Raw genomic sequence first — 24,473 nt, 5'->3', positions numbered from 1 at the left:
GTTTTCCTCCAGTATAACTTGATTCTATACTCTTGTTTTTTCATAATGTGTAACTTTAGTTTTGGCTGTTGGTTTTTTACTTATATTGCTTAAAGCCGTTTTAAGGGTAAATTAGTGCCTGCCTGCCTCTGTTCCTGTCTGGCCTAAAACATTTAATTGTCTATAAGAAACCTGAAAAATTAATTCAGGCTATGGCAAGAAACAGGGTTGGACATTCCTAACTATGCCTTCCATTGGAATTTAGGCCAAGTTCAAAAGACCTTCCAAGAGTATGGAAATTGAGTTGCCCTTTACCACGAAGGAAAAGATTAGCTCCCCTGCTCAACCAGGAGATCTAGTCCCAATAAAAACCTGGAAAGAAGGATTTCCTGAGGATCAATTACAACTAAAATGGAATAGCCTATGTTAGGTATTGTTAAACACCCCTAATGCTGTTAAACTTCAGAGAATCGCTAGCTAGGTACACCTGTTCAGGATTAATCCTGTTTCTTATGAGTCCCCCCAAGTTCAAGAGAAGGACCATGACCTATATTAATAACTCTGAACAAATGGAGATTACCATTCAAAAAATGATGAACAAGCTACCTGGATACATAGATATAACCAGGGCACTGATCCCAACTATATCTGGTCAACTATCAAAATGGCCTTTCCAAGTCTTACCTGGTTTTGACCTTTCCTAGGACCTTTGTTATCTGTTGTGTTGCTACTAATTTTTGGCCCTTGCTTGTTTAACCTCTTTGTAAAGTTGGTGTCTTCCAGGTTACAACAATTCCATGTAAAGACAAAGCTGGCAAAATGTTTCGAACCCATCCCATCTTCTGACCTGGAAAATGAAAACATTATGCTTTTGGACCCCTTAGATCAGGTATCCAGGAATTGTTGCTCCTCCAACCTAGGAGGGCCTATGCCCATGAAATCAGCAAGAAGCAGTTACGGAAGATGGACCTCTGTTCTTCTGAAACCTCCTAAAGATTAAGGAAGAGTGTGTAATTTCTAAGGGGAGGGATGAGATAGAAGGCTAGCAGGACTTGTTTTCTAGCCAATACCCTGCTGATTGAAGCAAATTCTGGTCAAAACAGATGCAGTGAAGAACCCAGCCAAAACCAGCAAATGGCAATGAAAGCAACCTCTAGTTGCCCCACTTGTCGATAGCATAAAGATACTCTTACAGGCACCATGACAGTTTACAAATGCCATGGCTGTGGCCCATGGCAATGGCCTGGAAGTTATCTTATATGGTCTGGAAACTCTCTGTCCCTTTTCCAGAAAGTTCTGAATAACCTGCACCTTAATTAATATTTGATTAAAAGTGGGGATACTATAGCCAATATCATACTGAATGGGCAAAAGCTGGAAGCATTCCCCTTTGAAACCAGCACAAGACGAGCATGCCCTCTCTCACCACTCCTGTTCAACATAGTTTTGGAACTTCTGGCAGAGGCAATCAGACAAGAGAAAGAAAGAAAGGTATTCAAACAAGAAGAGAGCAAATCAAACTGTCTCTGCTTGCAGATGACATGATCCTGTATCTAGAAAACCGCATTGTCTCAGCCCAAAAGCTCCTTAAGCTGATAAGTAACTTCAACAAAGTGATCAATGTGCAAAAATCACATGCATTCCTATACACCAACAATTGATGAGCAGAGAGCCAAATCATGAATAAACTCCTAATCACAATTGTTACAAAAAGAAGAAAATACCTAGGAATACAGCTAACAAGGGATGTGAAGGACCTCTTCAAGAACTACAAACCACTGCTCAAAGAAGTAAGAGAGGACAAAAACAAATGGAAAAACATAACATGCTCATGGATAGGAAGAATTAATATCATAGAAATGGCCATATTGCCAAAGTAATTTATGGAATCAATACTATTCCCATTAAACTACCATTGTTATTCTTCACAGAATTAGAAAAATCTACTTTAAAATTAATATGGAACCAAAAAAGAGCCTGTATATCCAAGACAATCCTAAGCAAAAAGAACAAAGCTGGGGGCATCACGCTACCTGACTTCAAACTATACTACAAGGCTTCAGTAACCAAAACAACATGGTACTGGTACCAAAACAGACACATTGACCAATGGAACAGAATAGAGATCTCAGAAATAAGACCACACATCTACACCATCTGATCTTTGACAAACCTGACCAAAGCAAGCAATGGAGAAATGATTCCCTATTTAATAAATGATGCTGTGAAAACTGGCTAGCCATATGCAGAAAATTGAATTCCTTACACCTTATGCAAAAATTAACGCAAGATGGATTAAAGACTTAAATGTAAAACCCCAAATGATAAAAACCCTGTTAGAAAATCTAGGCAATACCATTCAGTACATAGGGATGGGCAAAGATTTCATGACAAAAACATCAAAAACAATTGCAATGAAAGCAAAGATTGAGAAATGGGATCTAAGTAAACTAAAGGGCTTCTGCACAGCAAAAGAAACTATCATCAGAATCAACAAACAACCTATGGAATGGGAGAAAATTTTTGCAATCTATACATCTGACAAAGGTCTAATATCCAGAATCTACAAGAAACTTAAACAAATGTACAGGAGAAAACCCAAACAACCAAAGTGAGCAAAGGACATGAACAGATACTTCTCAAAAGAAGACGTTTATGTGGCCAACAAACATGAAAAAATCCTCAACATCACCGATCATTAGAGAAATGCTAATCAAAACCACAATGAGAAACCATCTCACACCAGTCAGAATGGTGACATTAAAATGTCAAGAAATAAAACATGCTGGTGAGGCTGTGGAGAAATAGGAACACTTTTACACTGTTAGTGGGAATGAAAATTAGCTCAACTATTGCAGGAGACAGTGTGGTGATTCCTCAAAGATCTAGAACCAGAAATACCATTCAACCCAGCAATCCTATTACTGGGTATATGCCCAAAGAAATATAAATCATTCAATTATAAAGATACATGCACGCATATGTTCATTGCAGCACTATTCACAATAGCAAAGATATGGAATCAACCCAAATGGCCATCAATGATAGACTGAATAAAGAAAATACGGTACATATATACCATGTAATACTAGGCAGCCATAAAAAGGAATGAGATTAAGTCCTTTGGAGAGACGTGGGTGGAGCTGAAAGCCATTATCCTCAGCAAACTAACACAGGAACAGAAAACCAAGCACCACATATTCTCACTTATAAGTGGGAACTGAACAATGAGAACACCTGGATGCAGGGAGGGAAACAACACACACTGGGGGCCTGTCCAGGTGGTGGGAGGAGGGGGAGCATCAAGATAAATAGCTAATGCATGTGGGGCTTAATACCTAGGTGATGGGTTGATAGGTGTGACAAACCACCATGGCACACACTTACCTATGTAACAAACCTGCATGTCCTGCACATGTATCCTGAAACAAATAAAATAAAATAAAATGAAATAATATAAAATAAATAAAATAAAGTACAATAAAATAAAGTGGGTATAAATAGAGCCACCAATGGCCCACATGCTGTAGACTCTGGGCACACTGCCTATGTCCCTGCTCCACAAGGAGCAGCGCTGGTTCGATAAGAGTTGCTTTCTCTCACCACTGGCTAGCCCCTGAGTTTTTTCCTGGGTGAAGCCAAGAACCCTCTCAGGCTAAGCCCCAATTTTGGGGTTCACTTGCTCTGCTTCATCCAGGCTTCATCTTTTCCTTCTACTCTATCTACGCAATGCAGCCAGAATGTGACATTTTACAAATGCAAATCTGATATATAGTATTCTCTGGCTTAAAGATATCAAAGCATTCCTATAAACATAAAATTAAGTCAACTTTCTTAATAATACTGGCAAGGTTGTCCACGCTTATCTTTTCAGATTCATCCCCTACAATCTCTTGCTATGCATGTTATATAATGAAAAAAATGGCAAATCTATGAGAAGGAGTTAGTTGTCTTGTTTCAGTTTTGATTACTTTTTCACACATATTCTAAGATAGTGTGTGTACATATATGCATATATATATATATATATATATATATATATATATAGACTTCTTTCAATTCATCCTTTCATTTTCTTATCTAGATTTCCACTGTAATCTCCATCTGTGTCAGTTGAAGATGTCAATCCATTCAATATAAACCAATTAGTCAGTAAGGTAATGTGAGTGCTAAGAATGTAGCTTCTTATAACAATTATTATTCATTTGCAGTTTGAAAAAAATGCAAAAATCTGAAAATTATATGCCAGAATACATTATGACAAGATTTAGACATGAGAACAGGTTGTAATTAAATGAGGTATTTACAATACTTTTAATTTTCAATATACTAAGCCTCACATTGCATACTGGATACGTACTATATTCACCTCAATTCTTGGAAAGCTTTTTTCAAACTATTCAGAATTAAAATAAACAAGTTGCGAATTGTGCATGCTCTGTTTTCAGGAGAAGAAAGCCTCAATACATACAAACTGAATGTGAATGGACACTGAAAGGTAACCACTCAGAAAGCAGCTGATTGGGGCACTCAATTACCACTAAATAATTCAGCATCTCTAATGGAAATCAGATCCAATGTTTCCCCAGTGAAGGAACAGCCTTTCTTGGTTACCCAATACTCAGCTAGCTACTCAAGGGCTTTAGAGAAAAACAATAAAGTAAAAGATAAGAAATATTTTAATGGTTTTCACATTCTCTTGGGTGCTTTCCTGGTAAGAAATTCCCAACTTCCTAGCAGCTGCTGCCATTATGGGGAGACATGGAGAGTGAGAGAAAGAAATCAATATTTAAATCTGAAACAGCCAGAAAGTTCAAGGAGGGGTGCCAGTATTAACTGGTTTGTGTATGTGTTTGGCCTTTCAAAAAAACCCAGTCTTAAGAGGAGAGAAGACATTTTAAGTAAACAACTCATTAGGAATCACACAGCAAGGTTTGGTTAGCTCATTACAAACACATTTAATTTAAGGAAGAATATTCATGTGAGACTTTTGTCTAGAAACTTCAATAATAGAATGAACTGTTGCATAAAGTAATGTGTTTTTTTCTCTCTCTCTCTCAAAACAGGAAGAGAATATTGATTTCCCAGTCTTGGCCACCAGCCCCACCTTGTCTCACTATAAGTACTGAGATGAATGAATTTATGTCTCTAAAAGCACTAAGCAATCTTCAAGAGAGTACCGCTTTATAAATAAAAAAGCTTTATTATTATGGGGTAGAAATGTTAGTGAGAAAGTTGGAACTCTTATCAAAGGGTGTTGGTGCCCCGACATTTGCTGTCAGCTCTGAAAAGGTGGCTGCGAAACTCATTGTATCCAATTCTGGTTGGCTTGGGGCCCAGCATACAGTGGGATTTCTGGCCAATGGCCTCATACAGTGGGATGGCTGGCGCCTGGCCCAGGGATTAGAGTGCTTTCATTTCTTTGTCTCATTGATATTAGTCACAGAATCTCCCTTTTCATTTACAACCCAACACCCACCCCCACCCCGCGCCACCCCATGCAGGCTGGGGACAAGGGGGTGCAGAAGCAGAAGTTGCTGCAAACTCTGAGCTCTTGTACCCCAAGAAAAAGAAGAAAATGTCCATTTCCAACTCAGCTATCCAACATCTGTATGTATTTTGTTATGCACATTTACCAGGAAGTTGATAGTCTGTTATGTCCTTGAAAGGAGAAGTGCCCTAAAGATATAAGATACTGTAAGTTAACCTTGGATAAACAAGGTATTCGGTATCTTACGGCTTCTTTTTATTTCTCCCTCTCTCTTCCTTTCTCCTCTTTCACCCTCCCTAATGAACTAGTGACTATTTTGAAATTTCATCTCAAAGAACAATTTGGTGAACATAATTTGTGGGCACATTTTCTTCAATTCCTAGATATGTGTGTGTGTGTCTTTATGTGTGTGGGTGTGTGTGTGTACTCTTTGGAAAAAGCCATATATATCATTTGTTGATAACTTTCCTTCATGTCTTTCCTTTACATGTGCATGTGTAATTGTGTATTTGTGTGCATGTATGTGGTGTATGCTTTGCAAAATCCATCAGTGATAATATGCCCTACAGCCACATTCTGCTTGAGCCTTAGAAAATGCTCTGCTGAGTTCCATAGGATAAACTTTGGTCTTGAATAATAATAATCATGTCTGAGATATTTATGCTCAGAAACTGAAAGTAATTTCCAAAATAAAACCAAGAACATGAATTCCTAAATAGCAACTGATCTAAAAATAAACCACAGAGCTCCAATACATCACAACACAGTGACCAAGCTTTCATCTCTTTGCCTAATTCCCTTAAAAATCAATTTATATAAAAATAGAAATATTAATGCTTTAAATAAGGTCTAAATTGAATATAGGTAGATAACCTTGCTCCTTTTCATTATATTACAGAATTGCCATTAGTGAGAAATCAGCTAATTCCAGGTACAAAATACTCCCATTTTCTGGAACCAGCTGAGAGGTAGCAAGAAAGAGGGAGAGAAGAACCCTTAGATCCTGCGTAAATGCCCTGATGAAAAGTTGTCACCCTCTTCATTAGAGGATTAAACTTCAGCTTCTTCAGCTATGTAGTAGGAATACTGATATCTAACCTTACAGGGCTCATGATGTGCATTAAATGATAAAATGTATATGAAAGACTTTTCAAAATTTACATTATTCAGAGAAGGCAGTGTTGTTGTAGTACTTGAAGATGTCAGTATTTAAGGGGGTGTGTTCCTGCGACTGTATCTTTAAGGGCTTCTAAGTTCCTAAAATTGTAATAAAGTGTCTAGTTTCATACTCAGAACAGCAGGAATTTTAAATATGGCCAGTCCTGTCATATTTTAGAGATAAGAAAATGAAGGTCAAGAGCCATTAGTGATTTATCCAAAGTCAGAAAACAACTCAACAGCAGATCAAGGGAATCCTACTTCAGCTGATTTTTAACTCCAGATTCTTGTATCTGTATGCCTTTCAAAGGACAACTCACTGTTTGTTTTTTTAAATAAAGAGTGAGCTCTGAGAGAGGTAGTGCCATACTGGGCAGCTCAGTGTGGCCAAGTAATCCTAGAAAGGCTTTATAGTTTAGGGAGAACTTGACTAAAGGGTAGCGTTTACGTACATGTAGCAGATCAGGAAAGCCCTTATAGGTATGGAAAATAGTAAGAACCTATGAGGCCTGAAAAAGCGTGTTGTGTACAGAGGCCACTGGGGAGAGTTACCTGGCTATGAGAAATAATGCACTGGAGATTGTACAAAAAACGTGTGCATTAGTAAAGGCCAAATTTTAGATAATGCCTTTCAAGTAAATTCTGCCTAATGATATAAATGTTTACATTTTTGAAAGAAAGACGGACAGGTTCTTAATAGATTTCTTTTCTTTTAGGCTGACTCCATGCTTTGTACATCTGCCAAATTAATCTTCCTAAACAGAACCTGCATTGTGTCAGTCTGTATTGGAACACTCCCAAGTCACTGCAATGTCCATAATAAAACAAAATTCAAGATCTGCCGCAAGGTAAACTTCACCCCACCTCACGTTTGCTTCTTGATCTGATCCATTTGCTTCAGCCAAAATGTTCAATGAACCATTTCCAGAACTCCTCCTGGACTTGTGGGGCTTTCTAGTCTAGAATAATAGACATCCGTGACTCCACTCATCACGTTTTTTCTAAACTCATTTTTCAAAACCCAGTATAAACTCTTCCATTTCTATTGAGTCTTCTTTCATTTTCCCTAATCTTTACTTTGAAGCTTTTTCTTTTGGACCAAGAAAACAACCTGTCACTGTAAACTCATATGCATTTGTCAGTAGAGCCATGTATGTACTCTCTTTGAGGACAGAGCACCTGCTGTCCTGGATGAGCTAGTCCTGAAGCAGAATCTCAGAGGGCTGACTGGCCAGGCACTTACACACTGCAGACATCCTTCCTGGTTGATACCAATTGAATATCTGTTAAAAATAGGAGCTCAGAATCTACTTTGAGAAATGAACAAATAAAATCGATTTCTTAAAATGAAGCAACTACTTTTGAAAGTCTCTGGATTCAACTTTTCCCTAACAGAATGTATGTTTAAAGGATTTGTTACTTCACAACATACTTTTTTTTTTTCTCACATGAATGAAGTTCCAACTTAATGCAGTATCTGGCCTAGAATTTAATGTGGTATTTTTAAAAATTCTTTTTAATTTGATAAGTGACAATACAGTGTTTATTAATTACGAAGCAGCATTATAAACATGTTAAATGTTTAATTTTTAGCAAACTTGTGGGACAAGGAATGTTATTATCCTTACTTTACAAATGTTAACCCAAGGCACAGAGGGGTTAAGTAACATACCAAAAGTCACACAGATAGTGTAAGTGAAAGGCCTAGGCTTTGAAATCAGCCAATCTGACTACACAGTCAATTTTATTGTATTTTATTTTTTAGTTTTTTAGAGACAGGGTCTTGCTATGTTGCCCAGGCTGGCCTTAAACACCCGGACTCAAGCAATCTTACCTCGGCATCCCCAGTGGCTGAGACTACAGTCTTGGGCCATAGTGTCCAGCTTATTTTATTTCTTAAATAAATTTTATTGAGATACAGTCAGGAATTTTAGTTATACATCATAAAATACACCCATTCTAAGTGTACAGTTTGGTGACTTTTGACAAGTGTATATTCCATGTAGTCACCACATTAGTAGAATATTTGGTAGTTCTATCAATTTCTCTCCCCCTCCCCAGCTCACAGTCCCAGGCAACCACTGATCTATGTTTTGCCAATGCAAACCCTTAGGTTTGCTTTCTCTAGAAATTCATATAATGAAATCGACATATACAGTATATGCTCATAAGTCTCTGGCTTGTTTTTCTCTGTGCAGTGTTTTTGAAGTTAATCCGTATTTTTTCATTTATCAGTAGGTTACTCTTTTATTGATGAATAATATCTCATTGAATGGCTCTATTAAATTTTAATAATATATTCATCAATTGATGGATTTCTAATTTGGAACTATTATGAATAAAGATGCTATGGGCATCTATGTACAAACCTCTGTTTGGGACACATATTTCTCTAGAGCAAATCCCTAGAAGTGAATAGTCTAATATCTCTAGGAAAATCTAATCATATGGTAGGTGCATGTTTAATTTATAAGAAGCTGTCAAATGGTTTTCCAAAGTGGCTGTACTATTTTACATTCCTACCAACACTTGGGATTTCCAGTCCTTTTAATTTTAGCTCTTTGAGTAGGTGTGTAGGTGGCAGCTCATTGAAGTTTTAGTTTGCTTTTCCTTGACAGGGCAGATGAAGGAATGCATTTCTCATATGCTTATTGGCATTTACATATTTTCTTTTGCAAAGTGTCTATTGAGATCTTTTGCCTATTTTTTGTTGGATTGATTGGTTTCTGATTATTGGGTTATCTTCGTCAGATGTGTATTATGAGAATATTTGCATTCTCTGGATTGCCTTATTATGATTATTAATTAATTAATGTATTTCTTTTTTTTTTTTTTTTTTTGACACGAGGTTTTTCTTTGTCCCTCAGATTGGAGTGCAGTGGTGTGATCATAGCTCAGTACAGCTTTGAACTCCTTGGCTCAACCGACCCTTCCATCTCACCCTTCCTAGCAGCTTGGACTACAGGCATGTACCACAACACCCAGCTAATTTTTTCAGAAAGTTATTTTCTTGTAGAGATGAGGTCTCGCTGTGTTGCCCAGGCTGGTCTCCAGTTCTCAGCCTCAAGTGATCTTCCTGTCTTGGACTCCCAGAGTGCTGGGATTACAGGCGTGAACCACTGTGCCTGGCCTATTATGTTTAATGATGGCTTTCAAAGAGCAAAATTTTAATTTATCAGTATTTTACTAACAGTTTGTACTTTTTACATGCTAGCTAAGAAATCTTTGCCTACCCCAAAATAACAAAGATTTTCTCTTATTATATTGTAGAAATGTTATAGCATTTGCTTTTATGTTTAGGCCTTTAATTCATTTCGAGTTAATTTGTTTCTATGATCTCAGAGTTTATGTCTTTCCATATGGATATCCAGTTCTTTCAGCATCATTTGCTGGACAACCTGTCCTTTCCCCATTGAAAAATGTGTGATTCTATTTGTGAACTGACCATTGTTTCCCATTGTTCTATAAGTCTGTCTTTATGCCAGTACTGTACAATAATCTTGATCATTGTAGGTTTATAATGAGACCAAGTAGAGTCCTCTGGCTTTTTTATTTCAAAAATGGTTTGCCTAGCCTGTGTCCTTTGCACTTCCATATAAATTTTGGTTTCAGGTTGTCAATTTCTATAAAGGCACTTATTGGAATTTGGCTTTAATGATATTTAATCTATAGATAAATATACAAAGAATGTATGTCATAACAATCTTAAATTTTCAAATTGCTGAACATGATGAATCTCTCTATTTAGGTGTTCTATAAGTTATCTCAGAAATGTTCTGTGGTTTTCAATGAATAAGGCTTGAAAATATTTTGCTGAAGTTATCCCTAAGTATTTCTTTCTTTCTTTCTTTCTTTCTTTTTTGAGACACAGCCTCACTCTGTCACCAGGCTAGAGTGCAGTGGCAAAATCTCGGCTCACTGCAACCTCCGCCTCCCAGGTTCAACCAATTCTCCTGCCTCAGCTTCCCAAATAGCTGGGACTATAAGCAGGTGCCACCACGCCCAGCTAATTTTTGTATTTTTAGTACAGACTGGGTTTCATCTTGTTGGCCAGGATGGTCTCGATCTGTTGATCTCGTGATCCGCCCACCTTGGCCTCCCAAAGTGCTGGGATTACAGGCATAAGCCACCAAATATTTCATACTTTTGATAATTGTTCATCGTTAGAAATAGAAATAAAATTGATCTTCATAATATTAAATTGTATCCACCTAGAGTCATAAATTAGTTCTAGAAGCTTTTCTGTGCATTTTTGATCAATGTCTATGTATATACTCAAGTTATCTGAAAATAAAGCCAACTGTGCCCCTCCTTCTCATTTTTTTTTCTTTTTCTGGACTTATTTTATTGGCTAAGATTTCTCATGCAATATCGAATAAAAGTGGTAAGAGTGGCCATTCTTGGCTTTTTCTTGATTTTAGGTGGAAAGTATCCTTTAGCTTTCTGTGGATATCTCTTATCAGAACAAGAGTAGTCATTCATATTCTTAAGTTGATGAATTTTAAATTATGAATGGATATTGAATTCTGTCAGATGCTTTTCCTATATATATTAATGTATTCTTTTCCTCCTGCTTAATCTGTAAATATGAATTTTATTTTTTACATGTAAAACCTAACTTGCTTTCCTGAAATAAATATCTAATATGATGCACAGTATTATACTTTTTATACATTAATTGCATTGATATGATATTTGTTAAAGACTTTTGCATCTATGTTCATTTTATATTTTGCTCTGTATATTTTGTTTTCTTGTAATGTGTGATTAAACTTCTTTTGATATTTCAGATCTAATTTTCTGTGTAAGTCTGAGTGAGGTCATTGTCCAAGACCTGCTCATTCAGAACCTTGATTTTAGAAGTTCTCGACAAAACATACAAGATTGAGGGTCTTAAGTCAAGCTGCTTAGATGCATAAGACACTGATAAAGTCAAAATTTATAACTTTTTAGGGAGAAATTGTAGCAGGCATTGTTTGCTTCCCAAATTCTGTTTGCCTCTTCCTCGTGCTGACATAGTCTGTATGGCTATGTGACTAGAGAAGCTGACCTATTCTGCACTAGAATTTGGGTCTATTTTAAATCTTTAAAGCCAAATATGATTGGAGCTCCTTGAAACCATATTGAAGAGCATTGGGCTGCAAATTTGAAAATGCAGAGTCAAAAGATAGAAAGACTTCAGTTCTTGAAGACTTGGAAGCATTGACTTTATCAATTTGTGTTGTTTGTGAGATAAATTTCTAAAATTTCTAAGCCATTTTTATTTGCTTTATGTTTTTTAATAAAATATAATTATTATAAAATATATCTAATATAGAAGTAAAATTTGTAATCTTGTCACAGCAGTAAAAAACAAAGTAAAAGGTTTGTTTTTATCACCTTTCAAATATTTCAGAGAGGGGGAGAGAGATGTATTAATGGGGCTTCTAGAACGCTGTGAAAGTTTGATGAATTGTCCTTTTACATTCTAGGGATATTAAAGAACCTAGAGTGGTAATCAAGACTCTAAACACCCTGTCAAGTAGGCAATCCAAGAGACAAGCTGACAAATTTTTCATCAGGTTCCTTCACCTTTTTAAACTTCATGCTGATCACACTTCTCCTTGCATTTGCCACTGCAAAATCAGCAGCCTCATTTTCAAAATACCCTTAGGAGATGTTATAATTTCTGTGATTTCAAATCACCTTGCATAGTTATATTTTGGCCTGGTAACACTCATGCAAGGGGCATGTTCATTACACCTGGAGAGGCTGAGAACTGACATTAGCAAGCCAAAGTCACTGCTGACAGGAGCTTGTGTGGGCAGAGAAAGTGCTAAAGGGCAAGTTTGGAGTTAATTATTTTGCACAAGAAACAGGAAGAAGGGGAAGACTTTTGGGGAGTGGGTTAGTGCAGTAGCCTCCTTCTGGGCTCTCTGCTTCCACCCTCATCCTCCTGTGCTCTATTCAGCATAGCAGAGAGGACGTTTTAAACCAGAGTCAGGTTTAGTCACTCTTCATGGCTTCCCACTTCATTCAGAGCAAAAATGAAATTCCTTACAGTGGACAAAGAAGGTCTTAGGTGATCTGGCCCATTGCTTCCCTTAATGCCTGCCTCCTCTCACTGAGTTCCTGCCATGGTGACCTCCTTTTCTTCCCCAAAACACTTGGGGCAAGGTCCGACCTCAGAGTCTTTGCCTTTGTTGATGCCTTTGCCTACAGGCTCTTCCCCCAAATATTTACTTGGACAGCATCCTCAATTCTTTTAAGTCTTCTGTCAAATATCATCCCAAAGAGACTTTTCTCCCCCAAATTGACACTTTATCTTCCATCATTGCCTTATTTTTTTCATGTTACTTATCACATCTATTAAAGAATTTTAATTGACTAATTAAGAACAACAACATAGGGCCGGACGCAGTGGCTCACGCCTGTAATCCCAGCAGTTTGCGAGGCTGAGGTGGGTGGATCACCTGAGGTCGGGAGTTCGAGACCAGCCAACCCAACATGGAGAAACCCCATCTCTACTAAAAATACAAAATTAGCCAGGCGTGGTGGTGCATGCCTGTAATCCCAGCTACTGGGGAGGCTGTAGCAGGAAAATTGCTTGAACCTGGGTGAGCCGAGATCACGCCATTGCACTCCAGCCTGGGCAACAAGAGTGAAACTCCATCTCAAAAGAAAGAAAGAACAACAACATAGGCTATCTGAGAGTAGGGATTGTCCACAGTTTTTCTTCATAGCTCTATCAAGCTAAAGACTTAAGTGCTTAAAGAATATTAGCCTAATGAATGAAATAACTTGGACTCTGGAATCAACAGACCCCTGACTATGCCGTAGGATGAAGTTTGGATTTGAAACGGAGTATTTCACTGTGTATTAAAAAACATTCTACTTCAACTTTGATGAAAATGCTGGATTGAATTAAATTATGACTAATCTCAATCTCATAAATTTCTATTTATTAAAAAAAAACTCTCTTTAATCTGTCTTTGCATTTTTAAAATACCATGGTGAATAACATTAGGTTTTCTTAACCTCAGCCCTGTTAACATTTTGGGCCAAATAATTCTTTGTTGTGGAGGTGTCAGAGGCGGTTAAACCAGAGCGACTCCATCTTGAATAGGTGGTGGGTAAAATAAGGCTGAGACCTACCGGGCTTCATTCCCAGGAAGTTAGGCATTCTAAGTCACAGGATGAGATAGGAGATTGGCACAAGATACAGGTCATAAGGAACTTGCTGATAAAACAGCTTGTTGTAAAGAAGGCGGCCAAAACCCACCAAAACAAAGACGGCCAGGAGAGTGATCTCTGGTCGTCCTCACTGCTCATTATATGCTAATTATAACTCATTAGCATGCCAAAAGTCACTCCCACCAGCACAGGACAGTTTACAAATGCCATGGCAATGTCAGGAAGTTACCATTTTTGGTCTAAAAAGGGGAAGAACCCTCAGTTCCGGGAGCTGCCAACCCCTTTCCAGGAAAATTCATGAATAACCTACCCCTTGTTTAGCATACAATCAGGAAATGACCAAACAGATGGACAGCCGGAAGCCACTGGGGCTGCTTTGCCTATGGAGTAGCTAGCTATTCTTTATTCCTTTACTTCTCTAATTAACTTGCTTTCACTTTACTCTATGAACTTGCCCTGAATTCTTTCTTGCAACTGAGATCCAAGAACCCTCTCTTGGGGTCTGGACCGGGACCCCTTTCTGGTAACAAAGGCTGTCCTATGCATTGTATGATGTTTTACAGCGTCCCCAGCTTCTACCCACTAGATCCAGAGCAGCCCCTTCCCCCAAGTTGCGCCAACCAAGACTATCTCCAGACATTATTCCCTTTTCCTGGAGGGCAAAACTGCTCCCAATTGATAATCACTGATGTATGCAATTTTAGTATATACCCATCTGAATAAAGGGTGATATTTTTGGTGTAACATATGTAATTGAGTAGAAATCATGGGAATCTCATGCTTACTTTATCAGCCCTATAGAGAACACCTCAATCAAGCCAGCATTGTTCACCTAACTGGTAGCTAGCTGTATGTTACATTTGTATATGTTAACATAAAGCTGAAGAACAGAAAGAAAATGGATAGTTCTTTGTTCAATGCCTTAGAAACTTTGCCCCTATGGAGTGTTAATAGAATGCTGAGATATCTTTTTTGGTAAAGGGACTGGGAAAAATGCCAAAAAAAAATGATAATGTGCGTTTCTCCACACTTTATACAGGTGAAATCTGATTAAAACAAACACTGCTTGCTTCACACAGAAGTGGAATCACAAAAGGAAAACAGGTAACCTGAAGCCTGTGTGTAGGAGAAAGTAACACAGCTTCCTTATTTAGTTATTTCATTTGAGAATTGTATGTGGTATGTAATTGAAGAGTTTGGGAAGGGGGATAAACTGTAGGTGTGTAAGTGCATCTCTGATGCCTTTCCTTTTGAAAAGCTTGATTGACTGCTTGATTGAGTTTGTAGAGCCACGTCTGGTTCCAGCCAACTTCTCCAAGGGACATTTCTACAGGTAGCTGTCAATATAAGAGCCCCAAGTCCCTAAAAACTACTTGCCACAAGACAATGCTTCTAATTTGGGGATTTAAGGATAGTTCTAAGTAAACAAATTGCTTAATAAATATTTGTCAAATTGAAATGAAGGGATGTAACCTCAGAATTATGAAAAATGTGGTCTATTTTACAACCAATTTGGGATGGACGCCATCAAATGATAAGCTGACCAGTAAAAGTAGGTAAAAGGAACTAGCCACGGAGCAGGAAAAGCTGATAAGTGGCAGAAAATCTCGAAATTTACATTTCGAAAGTGTTTGGGTGAATTTGTATAATACATCTTAATCCTTTTACACAATACTTTTATCTCATCTTTATCATAAATATTTACCTATGCATTGCCTTAGCGTCTTTCGTGTATTGAATGAAATGACAATTCCAGAGACGCAAAGCCCAGCCTCCAAGTTTTACAAACCTCAGAGTTTGAGCTACTTTGACGAATCCTCTAAATTCTTGGGTGTCAAAGGCATGTTACTAAATAGGTTGCTAAAGGCACCAAGGAAACCAAAAAAGGAAAGAGCTCTCCCTAAAGGTAAGTAGCACTTAATTGGGAACTTTGAGACGTCTGTCACTCTTTGTGACAATTGAGAAAAAGTACTTTGTACATTTTGTGCTTTGCAGGTGAGATGTGACTGACAGCTGGGTAACTGCCTCTGTGTATAGAGAGGGCTTTCGTGGGTGGAAGAAGAGGCTGGTTTGAAGAGAGTGCTTTTCCATTCTGAATCTCATTAAAGGATTGTGGGGAGCCAAAAATGTAACCTAAAATGCCATCAATTGTCCATTTAAAATATCCTATTTGGCAAAGTGGCTTTGCACTCATCTGAAGAATAGATCATGGGTGGAGTTTGGAAAAGAAATGTTGTGTTTTGTCTCTGCTAAAAGCAAAACAAGGTACCATCTCATGGCCTCTTGGTTCAAATCCGTTTTCTTGCTCCGCGGAGAGAGACTGCCCCTGGAGTATTCTGCTTTTAATGAGCTTCCCAATCAGCTCTCGAGTGCAGAGCGCTCTCCCTCCCTCGCCCAGCCTGCGTCCTCCTGGCCCGCTCCTCTCATCCCTCCCATTCTCCATTTCCCTTCCGTTCCCTCCCTGTCAGGGCGTAATTGAGTCAAAGGCAGGATCAGGTTCCCCGCCTTCCAGTCCAAAAATCCCGCCAAGAGAGCCCCAGAGCAGAGGAAAATCCAAAGTGGAGAGAGGGGAAGAAAGAGACCAGTGAGTCATCCGTCCAGAAGGCGGGGAGAGCAGCAGCGGCCCAAGCAGGAGCTGCAGCGAGCCGGGTACCTGGACTCAGCGGTAGCAACCTCGCCCCTTGCAACAAAGGCAGACTGAGCGCCAGAGAGGACGTTTGCAACTCAAAGTAAGTGAGAGGAACATACGATTTCTCGGAGGGCTCTTCGATCGAGTTTGCCTTCACCCTGTGCCACTTTTCTGGGTGCCAGCAGATGATGGTGGTAGAGGTGAGAGAGGCTGCCTGGTGTCTTTGCTGATAGGACTGCTTTCAAAACTGACTTGCTCCAGAGGCCAAGGGAGGCATATTTTTGGGGTTTCAGGTTAGGTTAGTTCGGGTGTGCTTAGGTAAGTGAAAGGAAAGAAGTTTTTGTGATGTTAAGCATGCATTTGGACCGTGTTCCTGCTACCAGCTGGAGAGCAAGACAGGGTGGGCTGGAGAGTGCATCTTTGCTTTTTGTAAAACCTGGAGCTTTAGTAGGTGTGTCTCTGGCTGGGTAGGTGGAAAGAAAGTAAGGCAGCCTGAACAAGCAGCTCTCATTTTCCCAGCCTCTCTCTGATTCTCTGATTGCCCCAGAGCCTGTCAGCCCATGACTCTTAGCTGGCATTTCTAGGTAAGCTGTGGGGGCTTGTTCCTCCCAGTGCTAGCTGACATGAAACGTCTCTCACGGAACTACTGGCACCCGTCTTCCCACCTGACAGCCCAGGAATGGTTCCGGAAATGGTTAGGTCCAAAGTTTAGAAGACACACCTGGAGTCCCATCTCTCATTTGAATGCAAATTTAAAGAACTGCCCAGTACATAGACCCTTAAACTTTTAATTTGACCCACATAAATTTAGGATATATTTGTTACTAATTTACTAGATATTTAGAGTTTCTGAGTTGTTGTTTCTAATAAGAAAACATTTTTTGAGAGGAATATATTCAACTCCTTTCTTAATAGATGGAAAGTGAAACCTCCTCTCTCCTCTCCATACACACACACCCCTTTCTCCATGACATAATGTGACACAACACACACACACACACACACACGCAGGAACACACACATGCAGTTTATATACACTCTAGTGTTAACTCACCCTTGTTTCTGTTAAGAGCTGCTTTGTAAGTTTGGGGACACATTCAGAAAATAGGAGGGGTAGGGGTCCTAAGAGGAGAAAATATTAAAGCTGCAGGTCCTTGAGCATGTCTCATTTTAAGAGTTATCAGGCATTTTGCTTTAGCAGCTTGAGAAAGGGGTGATGTGTGTGTGTGCGTGTGCATGTGCGTGTGTGTGTGCTAGAGAGAGGGGTCTGGGAGGAGATTTAGGAATCACCAAAAAGAGCTTTGGACTAATAACATAATGAAACATTTTATGATCCTAGGCAAATGTGGAATTGATGAAACAGCACGGCCCATTTTAGCCCCTTAATTATCCGGGAATGCATTGATATGTAGAAATATTGAAAGTTAATGACAATGAAACAAAAGAGAAGTCTCCCAACACAGAAAATAAAGCTGTATTTTCCATCTTCATTATGTTTCCTTTTAAGTAAATTATGCACTTTAAAGGCCAAGTCATTTAAAAAATATAGTCCAGTTAAATTCAGAGGAAATTAGAATGAATATTTTTTTCTTCCTTTGGGACATGAGTTATTTCAGACTGGCAATATTTGTACTTTTTCATTTAAATTAGAAGATGAGATTTTAAAAAATTATATTATTTTTAAAAAACTCTAATGCCATTCTTTTGTGCTTTAAGAAACTTGGGCCTTAAGTTCTCTAATTGTACTTGAAATAAATAGAAGGTGATCTTTTTTCTGCCACTGCTCACTGGTTCCCTTTAGGACATCTTTTTCTGCATTTAGTGAAAAGCCACTATAAGGAACTCCCACCTGAAGCCACATATAACAGCATTAGGTGCTGTGTTCCAGCTGTTTGCTTCTGGATGCAAATGCATTATGTTCTCAAAGCTAGAGCTTGAGATAAATAAAAGTACTATTAGATACATCACTTTTTAATTATCTGACTTTGAATGAGATATTATAGATAATTAGAGTAATAAGGTATACCTAACTATATTTATAGTCTAATGTATTATATGTCTTATATATAATTCTCTGTTTTTTTAGACCCCTTTCCATGAGATCATGAGATTTGGTTTAATAAACGTAATAATTTATTGATATTTTCCATATGCCTTATTTGGGCTTCACATATAGCAACACATAACAAGATCTACATTTCTTTTTAATGAGCATTTTCATTGTTTAAAAAAATTTCAGTCAAGCCAATGGCCTGGTTTAAAATTTCATCAAAGCCTAGTTGTTGAAAACAACAGAGGGAAATAAGATCCCCAGATAGTTGAATTACTTTTTTTAGTAAAATCAATCTTAGATATCAAATATTTTAACTTTAAATATTTTATTTTTCCTTTGAAGATATTTTTGCTTTCTCACTTACATGGCATTCTCACGTGAATTCTGATCATATTCCTATTTGTGATGTGGAGTTTTTAATTACTATTCAAAAATTTCCCACAAAACCGAGTTTAACCGGTTCGTTGAAAATGGTGTGATAAATTAACAATAGATTGAGGGCCTGAAGTCAGAATTCAGAATACAAATTCCAGTTCTCTAAAGAATTATGCTTTTTAATATGGCGGCATAATGATATGGGGAGTTGTTCTTGACTTCTCTCAGGAAGGAGGTGTCCAGACTGAGACCACCCAATGTGATGAGTGCAAACATCCTCCACACCTGAGTGCACCTCAGCCCAGTTTGAGATGTGCTTTTCTCTGGAGCATGAGGCTGAGTGGGAGCTCTCCAATGGCCTTTGTTCCATGGCTTTGCTAGTGATGTTGAGTTGGGCTTCTCCATAAGGGTGAGGAATGTTTTTTCCTCTGGCTTCTGTTCTAAATGAATAGTTGAAGAGTTTTTGCCTCCTTCTGGCACAAGGTCATGTCACTGCTGTGGGAGGTGAAGTAAAATGATACTCAGATATGAACCTTCTTTTTATGAGCTGGGCTTGCTTTTTTCCATCCAGAGTCAATTGGCTGAAGTGGAATTTGGGCCATGGCCTCATGGAAAGTTGTTTTTCCTTCTGATGTTTATGGACAATTCAAGTTTCCACCCACTGGGCTATTTTTCCATCCACTTCAAGCCAGTCTAGTGTGCGGCATAGTTTTCATGGTGTCATTACAATATTTCTAGATTGTAAAATATAACAAACCTCTTTTTCTTTCTATTTTGGCATTTAGTAAATAAGAAATTAAAACGGTAGCTTAAAAGGGTAGCTATGATGAAACACTATCAGAGGGTATTATAAATATGGTAATATTGTGGACTTAATTATGTAGATCACATTCACCACAAATCTCTATTTCTTCAGGGTGGACAAGGAATACAATGACTCCTTCATGTTTGAGATATTTTTAGGGATAAAATTTAGTTCATTTTTCTAGGCTTTATTTATTGAACCATTTTTTCATAGTGGGTTGAGATAAAGTGATATCTCAAACAGAAAAAAATCATATCCAGTTTTCTAAAAATAGAATTCTTAGATTTTTTTCAACTTCACACATAGTGTAACAAAAAATCAAGTGCTGTATATTAATCTTGAAAAAAGTGACTCATAGTAACTGATAATTGGGCTCTTAATTCTAAGAATCGCTCTTAGCGAAAGCTAAAACATAATTTTAAAACACAAATAGCATTCTGTCTCTAACCCTTTGCTCCCTTTTCTTCCTCCTTTTACATTTACCTATTTCTCCTTCTTTTCTCTCATTTCTCCATTAATTCGGTTGCCACTATTTCCCACCCAACAGGTCCCAAAACGTCTTGCCCAATTCCCTCTTGCTATGATGGCATACATTTCTCTATGTACGGATGTACCAGGAATGCCTGCCCATATGTTGGCATTCTTGGAAGCTTGGACCTTCCTAGCTGATGTTTTCAACACCAGTGCCCTCTCTACTGATTCAATGGCATTTTTCCCCCATTTTTTTTTTTTTGATTCAAGACCCTGGCTAAGGGTCAGGCAACATTTTCATCACTGCAATGTTGACCTCATTCTCTTCTCAGTTTCCCAACATCAATGTAGAGGCGCAGCTGGAGTTACTCATGTCCATCACATCCTCTCGGGGTCCTATTCCAACAATACAATTTTTCTTGCTCCTACGGCCAGCCAATTTAACAATATTTACTGTACGTATGTTGGATGCCTAATACTACATTGTGCTGGACAATGTAGCATGTTTAAGAAATAGAACATGGTGTCTGTCTCTATGGCTTCACAATATCTAATACTTTGTGTTTGGTAAGTGGTGTGAACTTGTGAAATTCTTTATTAGAAATGTATTTAAAGGAGATCTCAGTTAAAATCCATTATACCCTCACCCATCTCTGGAAAAGATGCTTTAAAAGTCACAGATTGCTAATCCCAACCTTTTATGATTATCTCATACTGTAACCTCCTTGATATGTTATTGTCTTAATGTTTTCCTAAGTTCTTTGGGCACTCCTTTTTTCATGTTTTGTTTTGCTTTTTTCTTCTTGTCTTCCAAAGGTGTACATTTATTTCCAAATATTTCAGTTTCCCGCCTTCCTCTCTCCTCTCCAAATGCTTTAGTATTGTCACAACTCTTCTTTGAGCTTTAACTCCTTCACAAGGAAAATTCTCAAATCTGAAGATAATTGAAGGAAGATTCTCTCTAATGAGCTCTAGACTCACATTTTTAATATTTTTTCAATGAATACTGAAGGAAATCATTCGGGCACAATTCTATTTGGAGGAGGAGATTGAAGTAAAGGACTTCTTGTTATTTTATTTTTATCCCTACCAGACTTTTACACATAGTGACTGACATACTATATGGTAGGTAGTGTGGTGAGGGAAACAGGACAAATAAATATGTCTTCAAGCAGCTAATGATCTACTCAGTAAATATGTAAGAACATTAAAACACTAATTACTACAACACAGGTTAGAGGAAGATATGTACAATTGTTGCCCTAAGCAGTTCCAATGACAAAGGGATCACATTTTTATGAGAAAAAGGAAAGTGGAGCTCACAAAAGGCTAAATCGTACGCAACATCTATTTCAAAAGCATTATGTCTGTTTGTTCCTTTAATGCTGTTTATTCTGGAAGAGAAATTGAACTCCTAATTCCTTCGTGTTTTCATTTCACGTTTGCCACATAACGTAGCAGAAACAAATTATTGGAAGTGACAACTTAAGAATTCAGACTGAGTTTATTTCGAATCAATATAATTTTTAAGACATGGCACTCCCTGTAGCTGTCCTTTTCAGGAAAATTTATACCGGAAGAGAAGAGTGTCCTTTAATGAAAGCATATACATGAGGGGAAAGAAGGCAAATCCTTGTACTTCAGCTGTGGAATTTGGGTGAAATCTTGAGTCGGAAATTGAAGGCACCAAAGGTTTTCCAAGGCAAATGCCCCCTCTAGGTGGAGCTATATTTCTTCCCTTGTCTTCGAAGTCTCCCCATCACCCCTTATAGTGACTTCAGCTCCTCCTTTCTCACCATTTGACACCAGCCCCACCCCATCCAACCTGCGCACCCTATTAAGGCAAGGGCTGTCTCTCATTCTCTCAAGAACCCTAGCATATTTAGCATAGAACCATTGAAGATGGCAAATGAGTGAGAAAATAGGCAGCTCTAAATGCCATTCATTCTCTTTGCCCATGTTATTCCACCCACCTTGACCATCTGTGTTCTATGCCTAATCCCCTTGCCTTACCAAACAACCTGGTGCCAATTTCCTGTTTAAGCCCAAGCATTCCCATTCTCAACTTTGAACCTCCAGAAACTTCTCCCACTCTCTTTCCTTCACTCCCTTCATTCCAAATGTCATATAGGCTTGCCAGTTCTCTAGAGTGTCTTCCTAATCATATTTCACCTTGATAATTTTAAACTTTTCATAGTTTCTGATTCAAGACTACCTCCAGAATGGAGAAAACCTTACTTACCTCTTCTTTAACAAACCATATTATTCAAAGTGACAAAGCTAGTCATTTGAAGCATTATTTTCATTATAACTTCTATGTAGCTATAAGGCCTTTTTTTTCAGAATGTTTCACATTTATTTTTTCATCATATTTTTGTAACTCTACTCAGGTAGATTGAGTGGGATTTTTAAAAAATTGATACAGAAATGCAGGCTTAGAGAAGTTAAGGGGGCCATATTCAATGACATACAGATATGAAAACAAAAGTCTTAAAATTCCTAGTTTGAGTTTATTCCTCTGTAATATAATGCCATCTCTTTCTTAGGCTAATAAATAGATTTTATCTCCCATTTGTCTCTCATGTCAAACCCCAAATCCAATGTATGTACAGTTAGAGGTCAAATAACCTACAGCAGCAGTTCCCTGTCTTCAATGTTTATCAGATTAACTAGCGTCATGTGTAGGTTCCAGCTGCCTGGAGCCCATCTTCAGCAGTTCTGATTTAAGAGGTGGAATCAAGGACCCTGGACATATGACAGGGCGTGTGGATACAGATGATACATTAGAAACAGTAGCCTTAATGTCTCAATATTTGAGCTCCAAGGTCCAAAATATTGAGGTATAAACCACTACACTTCTTAGTAGCTCTGTGACCGTGAGCAAATATTGTGGTCTTCCTTACTTCAGTGTTTTCATCTCTAACATGGGAGCACATACTTACCTTCCAGGATTGACGTCTGAGTAGTAATTGAGAAAATCAATGTGAAGTACTGAACACAGAGTCTGATTGCTGGGAGTGTTTGAGCAGGATGGTGAAAATGATGATCATGGTGAAGCAGCACCAGATGCAAGTCCTCACTTCTTCCCCCTCCTGAATTGCTTTTCTTTCTCATGCCCACTTGGCATCTGCAACAAACATATAAGCAAAATCTTAGGTGGAATTCCATGCTTCTTGAAAGGCCTCGCCCCTCCACATGCTTATACCATTTTCTTCCTTCTCTCTAAATGCAGATTGAAAATCCTTTCTTCTGGAAGGAAACATACGGAGCATGTGATCGTGCTCAAGGCCTGGGGGTTGGGCAGGCAAAGTCTCCGATACAGACTCTTTGACCTTATCCCTTCCCATAAGGTATAGGAGAGCATTTTGCATACAGAAGACTCCCAATCCAAGAGACAGGCACCTTATTGCTGACCTTAGTGATACTCATAACCACATTCTCTCTGACCCCTGCTGATAGAGGCTTCAGTCCAGGGAAGGAGTTAAGGTTTGGAGTCAGGAACCAGCATCTCACCACAGTCCGCCTTTTGTTTGGTATGGGCTGCTGGATGTGCCACTGAATCTTCTGGAATCTTAGGTTTTTTAGCTCTAAGTGGGAAATGATGATGATGTTACTTGTTTTGCCAGCCTCATAGGTTGGTGGTAAATGTCAATGGTCACGACACAACATCTGTAAGCTCTAAACTGTTATACTGAACATGAACTGAACTTAATAAAGTCAGTGGGGCAAGTTCTGCCTTTCTGGTTTTCCAATCCTGCTATTGTCATTGTCATTTTCTCAGGACACACAGAGATTGCCTAAGTTGCTTGAAGGTAAGTTTGACTGACAAAGTGAGGAGGAGGTAAGATGTGCGACAGGAATGAAGAAAAAGAAATGAGTCATACTAAAAAAAAAAAAAAAGCGAGAAGACATCTTAAATGAGGCTGAACTGAAACAGGCATGCTTTCTTTTACCTCAGATTATATTTCCTTCTGAAGTGTCTTAAAAGCTACATGTCACATTTTTTAATTGGTTATTCTCACTAAATATAAGCCTTAGTAATTGGCTAACAGCAGCTCATTTACATGATAGCTGGATAACTGTGCTTCTAAAACTTTCATGTTCATACCAGTCACCCAGGGTCTTTGCCAAAATTCAGTAGGTCTCCAATGAAATCTCAGCATCTGCTTTTCTGCCAAGCTCCCAGGTGACTGCAGTACTGCTAGCTTGGCGACCTCTCTTTGAGTAGCAAGCCACAACAGTTTAATTCAACAAACTTGAGGGAACAGGAGACAAATCAGAATGCTCCAGTCATGATGTCCATAGCTTAATAAAAATGATGAGGATCATTGTCAGTATG

General features: G+C 38.4%; 1 protein-coding gene across 2 annotated transcripts in view; it reads left to right on the top strand.

Annotated features, from left to right (window-relative positions):
* The first annotated feature begins 16,011 nt into the window (after positions 1-16,011).
* Positions 16,012-24,473, top strand: part of PTN (pleiotrophin) — a 116,120-nt gene continuing 107,658 nt past the window's right edge. The window contains exon 1 of one of the 2 annotated variants that reach the window (XM_004046283.4): positions 16,012-16,530. The gene's annotated coding sequence lies outside the window, so the exon portion shown is untranslated. The remainder of the gene's footprint in view (positions 16,531-24,473) is intronic. The other variant, XM_019031693.4, reaches the window with a different exon arrangement.

The sequence above is a fragment of the Gorilla gorilla genome, chromosome 6, assembly GCF_029281585.2.
Source record: "Gorilla gorilla gorilla isolate KB3781 chromosome 6, NHGRI_mGorGor1-v2.1_pri, whole genome shotgun sequence".
In the NCBI taxonomy this organism is placed as follows: Eukaryota; Metazoa; Chordata; class Mammalia; order Primates; family Hominidae; genus Gorilla; species Gorilla gorilla.
The sequence above is the reverse complement of the archived record's forward strand: the minus strand, read 5'-3'. Positions and strand labels throughout refer to the sequence as shown.